At 39.0% G+C, this 8,848-nt stretch overlaps 1 non-coding gene across 1 annotated transcript; it reads left to right on the top strand.

Annotated features, from left to right (window-relative positions):
- Nucleotides 1–6,153: 6,153 nt before the first annotated feature.
- LOC145056112 (small nucleolar RNA R71) lies at nt 6,154–6,260 on the top strand. Its single transcript, XR_013685648.1, has one exon. It is a non-coding gene; the product is annotated as a small nucleolar RNA R71 (small nucleolar RNA).
- The last annotated feature ends 2,588 nt before the right edge of the window (nt 6,261–8,848 follow it).

Raw genomic sequence — 8,848 nt, 5'->3', positions numbered from 1 at the left:
TCCTAATTTTACTTTTACCAAAATTTTCTAAATTAAATCTTAAGTAATATTTTTAGTATGCAACAAATTTTTAAAATTAACCTAAATTAAGATTCTAAATTTTCTAATATGTAACCAACCCCCTACCCCACACTTATTTTATGCAATGCCCTTATTGCATATTATGCATGATAAAAACATAAAAAAAAAAAAGAATAAAGAGGGAATTGGAACAAACTCCCCTGGGATAGCAGTCGATAGGTTGGTCACTTTCATTTTAGCTCCAACTTCAATTGACTTTAGACATGGTAACATCTCATCCATATCTTGGGTGTCAAAATCTCGTGTGGGTCGCTCCAAATACGCGGAAAAACAGTATAAGATCAATATAGGAAGAATAAATGGTCAAGTGGTACTCGTATCAGCATCAAATCAGCAGTCCCCTTCGGTTAAAAATGAATGACTCGTTGAGTCATATATGTGACTAGTCGAGTATAAGCGCGGACTCGTCATATGTGTGAGAATACAAGGCGACTCGTCGAGTCAGTTTAGTGCACTCGACGAGTAGACTGCTGGACGAAAAAATTGGAATTCTGCATTTGTTCCAGCTAGGGATGAGAAATTGGGCCGAAAACCCGAACCGAACCGAGAACCGAACCGAACCGAATTAGACCCGAATAAGCAATTCGATTCGGTTTTTGGGTATCTATATAAGGCTTATTCGGTTTTTGGGTTATTTGGTCCGGGTTACCCGAATAAGGGGTTATTCGGTCCAAAAAACCGAAGCGAATATGAAGAGTCTTTTTTTCCCTTGCGGCCTTGCGTGAGTTGATTTAGTGTTTAATTTGTTTTTTTAAAAAGTTTTTTTTGAAATCATAAGCTACAAAAGTCATAAAAAATACAATATTTATTCGGGTTATTCAGGTTATTCTACTCTTAATCATCTTGTACATGTTATTTGGGTTATTCGGGTTATATACTTATAGATAGATTTTTGGGTGTTTTGGATGTTTAATAATTAGTGTTTAATTTGTTTAATATTTGTTATGAAATCATAAGCTACAAAAGTAATGCAAAATATTCGGGTTATTTGACTACAAAATCATTTTGTACATGTTATTCGGGTTATATACTTATGAAATCATAAGCTTCAAAAGTAATACAAAATATTCGGGTTATTCGGGTTATTCGACTACAAGGGTTATTCGGGTTATTCAACTACAAAATATTCGGGTTATTCGACTCTTTAATCATCTTGCACATGTTATTTGGGTTATTCGGGCCGGAACCGAACCGAACCAAATAATACCTGAACCGAACCGAACCCGTATTGCTTATTTGGTTCGGTTTTTGGTTCATACAATTTGCTTTATTTGGTTTTCGGTTTATTCGGTTCGGTTCGGTTCCGACCCAAATAACATCCCTAGTTCCAGCCTCCAATAAATCTTCAAAACTTTCTCCTTACTTCTGGACTCACTCGCTCATATCCCTAAGGACCGGACTCGATACTTTGACTCTAATGCTTCCCTTTCTTGACTCTCTAACACTCTTATAACCCTTTTTGACTCTATAACTTTAACCCTCCTATGCAAGCATTCCTAATTCAATTCTGAAAAATAATCAAGCAACCACACATTAAACAAAACAGTAAAAAGTCTTAACACATTCAAACAAACCAAACAAAAAAACATAAAAAATTGAAATTGAAAATTTTATAATAAAAAACTAAAGAAATTAATCCTCCTCCTCGTCTTGATCCGTTGTTGTTCCACTTCCTCCCGCACCACTCCTTCTTGCACTAATCACCTCGTCCCACGATGGAATGTAAGGAAAGTTACCGCCATCAATATGCGGTATGTTGAAGTGATCGAAAAGCCGGATATGTGATTGGTTGCTAAAATTGATGCCCCGCGCCATTTGATCTTGTAGCCGCCTCATCTCCACATCGTACCAATCCATTGGTACCTATTCATTTTCAACCGGAATCACCGGCGGCTCTTCCTCCACATCCCGCTCCCTCCTCGAACGGGCCCTCCTTCCCGGTGCTTCAGGACCAACAACCGGATCATCATGCGGGATAGCATAATGACCACCACCATAGTCTTCAATAATCCTCGCCCGCCGGAAAAGAATTGGATTGAATGGAGGCGTAGGAATCATCGTCATAAAGTTCCATGCACCACGGGTCATCAACCCAAACGAGTTGGCTAGCCGAGTGACAAACATACCACCATTGATTCGAGAAGTTTTGTGATCCTTAACTACACCCTCCGATAGATTTGAAGCCAAACACCATGGAATATTGCAAAAAATGTCGGGTGTGATAATGCTCCATAAATAGAAGACATCAAGGTTAGAAACCTTGTCATCATCCTTCCTTTGGTTAATAGTGGATGAAATAAGACGATGAATAAGGCGGTGCGTAGGTGATCGGATGTTCCTCTCTTGTGCCGATTTCGAAATATAAACTTTGTTGCCAATCGTGTTCCACCACCCCGTGCTCATAACTCCATCGGGAAACACCATGTGGGATTGCTCCAAAAAGGCCCGAAAAACAGCTGATGAGACCAAGGGCTGGTCATAAATTCCCAATCGACAGGCAAGGTCGAGCACGGAACATTGATGAAATTCACCCCCAAGACAGAAACTGAAACTTGTTGGGTGATAACAATCTACTCCCCCCGTGAAAGATACTGTGGAGAAGAACTCTAGGCATAGCTCCAAATACACCGGCTCTTGAATTCGAAAGAGTCGGCTCCACCCATCACAAATCATTGTTTCTCCTTCATGGGTAAACTCCTTTAAAAGATACGGAGCTAACTCCTCTTCATAGCATACTCCCTGCAACCAATCCCAATCTATCCTATTAGGCACGTATATTTCCTTCTTCCTTATGTCGGCTAATTTCTTCTTCCACTTCCGCATTGTTGAAGTGGACTCAATTTGTGAGAAATTTAACCAAGGAAAGCCACCTTGGTGTCCCCCAAAACTTTGCCCCCTGCTGAACATTCTTTCTGCAAAACAAAGATACAAAACCCAGAAACATAGAGTATAATTAAAAAAAACGTCATGCACATGTTTCCCGACTCGACTCGTCGAGTCCATATACGACTCGGCGAGTCGCAAGAACTACACGAGTCATTCGGCGGGTCGGTCTAAATTGGACCAGGAAATCTCAAAATTTCTTCAAGGGTTTTGTCTAGACACATGTATATAAGGTATTTAGGCAAGAATAAACATGCAAAACATCATAATCTTTGAGAAATCGAAACCCTAGAAATCTAATATTTTTCAAAATCGGTTCTTTCTATGCAATTTCCATTATAGATAGCCTTAAAATCATACTTTTAACAGAAAAGATGAAGAAATTCGTTACCTTTTGTGATGAAACTTGAAAAGTTTGAAGAATAATGGAAGAGGAACACTTGAATGCTTGAGAGAGAATTGAGGGAGAGGCGCACGACGAGTGTGTGTGAAAAAGAAACTGATTCATTAGGGTTAAAACCCTAGTTACCGGTTGTAAAAGCAATTTCAATATTATTTTTTTTCTGTAAATAATATCGACTCGGCGAGTCTAGTCGCGATGTCAATTTTTTTCTGAAATCCATATGGACTCGTGGAGTCATGGTAAGACTCGGCGAGTCTCTTGCAAAAAAAATTCATAATTTTCAAAATTTTGCTATTTATTTAAAATCATTTTACCCCACACGTAGCCCATGCACACTCTCAAGCAGACATGTCCGACGAATTGGAAGATTAAAATTCTAAAAAAAAAACGAAAAAAAAAATCCAAACAAAACTAAAAAGGTAAAAGAAAGCAAACTCTAAATAACGGGTTGCCTCCCGCCTAGTGCTTCTTTTTAAGGAGTTGTTAGCTGGACTCCTTCCCATCTACGTCTCGTCATCTTCCAGCATCGGGAATGCACGCCTAGTCTTTTGTGGTTTGTACTTCGTTTTGTAAGCGTGAATCTTCTTTTTGTAAGCCCGTTTTGCTTCCTCTCTCTTCTTTTTCACAGCATCATCCTCAGCTGCTTGGGCTTCCATTCTCCTCTTTTTCTTCTTCACCCCGTTCGTTTTCTCCTTCTTTTGCACTTCTTTTCCTTCAAACTGAATTACTTCGTATTTTGTGAAGGTGCGTGCTCTAGGTTTGGTAATGAATGGTCGATCAGCTTCCACCCTCCTTTCTTTTGCCTCCTCTTCTTTCTCTGTGCTCACCCCATCTTCAAGTGTAATTGCATTAAGACATGCTATATAGCGCGTTGAACTTCTGTATCCATGTCTTCTTTTTCTGTTTGTTCTCCTAAAGAATGAGGAAAATTTTCCAAATCCAAATTATACAGAGGACTATTAACCAGCAGATCCAAACCATCCAAGTTATTATCAAATTCGACTGGACTCGTCGAGTCCAATAAAGTGACTCGGCGAGTCTGATCGTATTCCACCATTTCTTGGGTGTTTTCTGACTCAGCTTCTTCCAGTAGTTTTTCTAACTCCTCCAAGTCCTTGTTAACATCTCCATCCTCTCCAGAATGTAGCAGAAACTTGGTTGGATCTTCTTTTTGCAAAAGTTCAAGTTCTTTTTGTAATATCTCATCATCCAAATGGATAAATGAGATGTTTTCTTTTCTTTCCTCTTCTTGCTTGGCTTCTTGTAAGGCTTTAAATATTACGGACTCATCACCCACCCTCAATGTTAATGTAGACTCGCCTACATCAATTAAGGTACATGCGGTGTTTAAAAATGATCTCCCCAAAATGATTGGAATTTTGGGGTCTTCTTCCATGTCAACCACCACAAAGTCTACCGGAAATATAAACTTGTCTACTTTAATAAGGAGATCCTCACAAACGCCTTGTGGATGAATTATTGTCTTGTCTGCCAAATGGATCTTCATATTTACCGATCTAGACTCCAGTAAATTCAACCTCTTATAGAAAGAGAAAGGCATCAGATTGATGCTTGCACCCGAGTCGGTCAATGCTTGGGTGATAACTTCATTACCAAACTGGCACGGAATTATAATATTCCCCGAGTCGCCTTTCTTTTCGGGTAGCTCACTCAACAGTACCTCCACGACTTCAGCCAAATCTTTCCTAGCAGCAAAAAGACCTTTTAGCAAGTTGATGTATTTTGGTGTCTGGAGCATCGTTTCCACAAATGGCACATTAACTTGTAAGGCTTTAACATGCTTCATGAAGGTTCTATATGCTTCAACTTTTTCTGCAGGCATGGCTTTAATTGGGCATGGCAAAGGAGGATTATATGGCTTTAAAGGACTGGCAGTTTTATCATTCACGCATGGACTCGTCGAGTCCATTAGAGGGACTCGGCGAGTCAGATCGGGTTTTGCTGGAGTCGAATCTTCTGCCCTTTCTGTCTTCCTCTTGGAGATCCTCTGTGCATCTGTGAAAATTTCTTCTTTACTGGAGGTCACTGCACTCACATTCTCCATTCTCGGATTGGTTTCGGTGTTACTTGGAAGTTGACCCGGTCTTCTTTCGTTCACTTGGTGTGCAAGTTGTCCCAGCTGTTTCTCAATGTTGAGAATGGATGCATGCTGATTCCTTAGCATGTCTCTGGTCTCATGTATTGCAGCATCGTGATCATTGTGTCTCTTTTCGGACGCGGCTATGAATCTAGTGAACATTTCTTCCATATCAGCTTTCTTTTCTACCGGTTCTTCTCTTTGATATAGTCCCCTCTCCTTCTGCTTGTATTTTTCCTCCTTAGCCTTCTTATACTCTTCGTATGGGAGCCATTCCTTCTTAGGTTTTCGCCAATTTTCGTCGTATCGATCGCCACTTGAATAGAAGACTTGAGCTTTCTTATTTCCATTCTCATCCAAATCATAATCCTTGGTGAGATGGGGCCCTCTACAATTTTCACATCCCACTCTCATAGCATGGATTGTTTGATCCATTTTTGTCATTCTTCTATCAAGACTATCAAGCTTAGCAATCACCGCCGCTATGCTATCATTTGCCGCATTCACTACTCCCCGACTTACTTCGTTTCTTGGATTGTGGTATTCTCTAGAGTGTTTAGAGAATTCTTCAATTAGCTCCTTGATTACCGGGGGCGCCTTCTTCGTGAGCGGACCTTGAGAATCTAGCAATTGCCTTGTGGTGACATTGACTCCATCGTAGAAAATGGAGACCTCTTGTTGGCTATTAAGGTCGTGATGTGGACAATTTCTAAGCAAACTCTTGTACCTTTCCCATGCTTCATAAAGAGATTCTTCGGGCTGTTGCCCGAAGTTGGCAATTGCTTTCTTTAGCTTGGCTATTTTGGAGGGCGGACAAAAGTGATCTATGAACACCTCTTTCATCTTGGCCCATGTGGTGACTGATCCGGGAGGAAGTGACTTTAACCAATCCTTTGCAGCTCCTTTGAACGTGACTGGGAGCATGCGAAGAAGCTGGGTCTCGCGGGGGACATTCGGTACATTGAAGTAGTCGGCCACATCATTCACTTCGTCCAAGTGCTTGTAGGCGTCTTCGTGATCCTTCCCATAAAAAGGAATCCCCTTGAGTTGAGCGAGAATATGGCCTTTTAGCTCGAAAGTGGCGGTCGCGGGAATTGCGGGTTGCACAAGTCCCGGGCCGGTGTCATCGCGCATCCTCTTCTTCCATTCCCCCATGGGGACTTCATCGATATTAGCCATAGTAATGACTAAATCGTCTTCAAACTCGGAGTCGTGCTCGAATGTGGGTTCTTCTTCTTCCTCGGTCTCGTATTCGATATCTTCTTGAATTGGGTCTTCAATAGTCAAAGAGGCACTGGATGCTCCGGATTTGCTGCTCCTCTTCTTGCTGAAAACGGACTTGAGATTTTTGAGTGGCGAGTTCTTTGAAGAAGCGGATTCTCCAATGGCTTTGCCTTTGCTCTTCCTTAGTGCGGATTTCGGGTCTTCAAGAGGGGGGACCAGAGGTGTATCAGATCCTCGGGTCACGAAACAACTGTAAACAAAACAGAAAAACGCGTAAAAGGAACAAAAATAAAGTAAAAATTTAAAACTGAAACAGCGATGTACTCGCCGAGTCGGCACGATTGCACTCGGCGAGTTCAAGGCAAAAACAAAAAAAAAATCTAGTTACTCTAAAAACGAAATTTTAATAAAACTAATTCTACTTACTGAGTTGCTTCTTAAATAACTTTGCGTAAGATAAATCCCACATAAAGGATCAATTAAACTAGAATTTAATGTTAATTTAGAACCGTTCCCCGGCAACGGCGCCAAAAACTTGATGTGTGTAAACTCACATAGTTTTAAACCTACTTTTAATTATCAAATAATACACAAAAGGCAATGAACCTATCAATTGTGGTATAGTTAAATAAGCAGGGTATCGATCACAGGGAACGACAAATTAAAATTAAAAACTAATTTTATCTAAGTTAATTAATAAGTAGGGGTTTTATCTAGTTTTACAAGACTAGAAAACAAAATACTAACTAGATTCAATAAATGGAAGGGAACTTCTTTTTAGTTCAACTTAGTTGATTCTATGGTTGATTTCAAGGTAATGGTGCAATGGATTAATTCTTTCGTTGGTTACCGATTCAAGTGATTAGATTCGCATTCACTACACTAATCCTTAGCAAATAAACTAACTTAAACAGTGGACAGTTGTCTAATTTAATTAGATTTACTAGATTAATTATTCGGGTTAATTTAGACTTGCAATAGTTAATTAATTTATTCTTTTAATTAACTTCTTGTTTGATGGTCATCTTACAAGCTTGCACATGAATTTACTCAATTTTCTTATTAATTCTAGTTTCATATTCATTAATCCTAGACATATGGCATAGTGATCACATAGCATATGAGGTTAATAATCAATAGATGTTCATGCTAATCAATTATCTTCCTATTAACTGAAAATTAATTATTATTCACACACAAGGTTCTTTAGCAAGCTAAAATAACAAAAATTCACCAACTTAGAATTAATCCTACCAATCAATCAAACCATATTGTCAACTTTGTATCCCCAAACAGAAGTCTAAAGGTTTTAGCTCATAATTGAAGTAAATAACAGCAAACAAACAAAGTCAAATTGTTTAACCATAATGATAAAACAAAAGAATAAGTGGAATGATGAAATTTTGCCTCAATTCTTCTTCGGGATTGAATTCTAGCTTCTCTCGTCGTCTTCTAGGGTTTTTCTGCCTTCTCAATCGCAGCTAAACTCTTCTGAATCGTTCCAGAATTTTTCTCTATCGTTCTGAGGAGTTATCTTTATATATACGAATTGGCTCGTCGAGTCAGGTGGCGACTCGTCGAGTCCATCTCTCAGTCCCCGTATTGTGATAAGTATCTGGGATCCCGAGTCATTATCTTCTCGATTCTTTGATCGGACTCGCCGAGTAGGCGACCCTACTCACCGAGTAGGTGTTATTTTTGGTTTTTTTCTTCTTTGTTCCATTCTTGATCTCTCAACCGCTTCTCCTGCTTCCGAGCTTCATTTTTGGACTGAAAATATAATTCAAACACTTTTAAGTACCTTTTGTCCATAAAATGCAATAATTTAGCTAATAAATGAATAAAAATCTATACTTAATATGAACTAAATATGCACATATCAAAACCTTTATAGGGAAACCTTCGTATGCAAAATATATCACGATAACATTATATCTTTTGAAATGAAAAATGTTGTTATATATGTATAAATCAAACACTCTGCTTAGACTGCATGTATATGTGTCCATCTTAGACGCTATAAAAATTATACTTTCATAACAAGTGATTCATTTTCTAGGGATTTCTAAACAGACGAGACACACTTTTAGAAAACTATAATAGGTATAGTTTTACGATAACATTACAAATTTTTACATACTAGAAACACTATTTTCAAG

The sequence above is a fragment of the Lactuca serriola genome, chromosome 5 (assembly GCF_051521515.1).
Source record: "Lactuca serriola cultivar US96UC23 chromosome 5, Lser_US96UC23_V15, whole genome shotgun sequence".
Taxonomy (NCBI): domain Eukaryota; kingdom Viridiplantae; phylum Streptophyta; class Magnoliopsida; order Asterales; family Asteraceae; genus Lactuca; species Lactuca serriola.
Note: the sequence above shows the minus strand (reverse complement) of the source record. Positions and strands in the feature narration are given on the sequence as shown.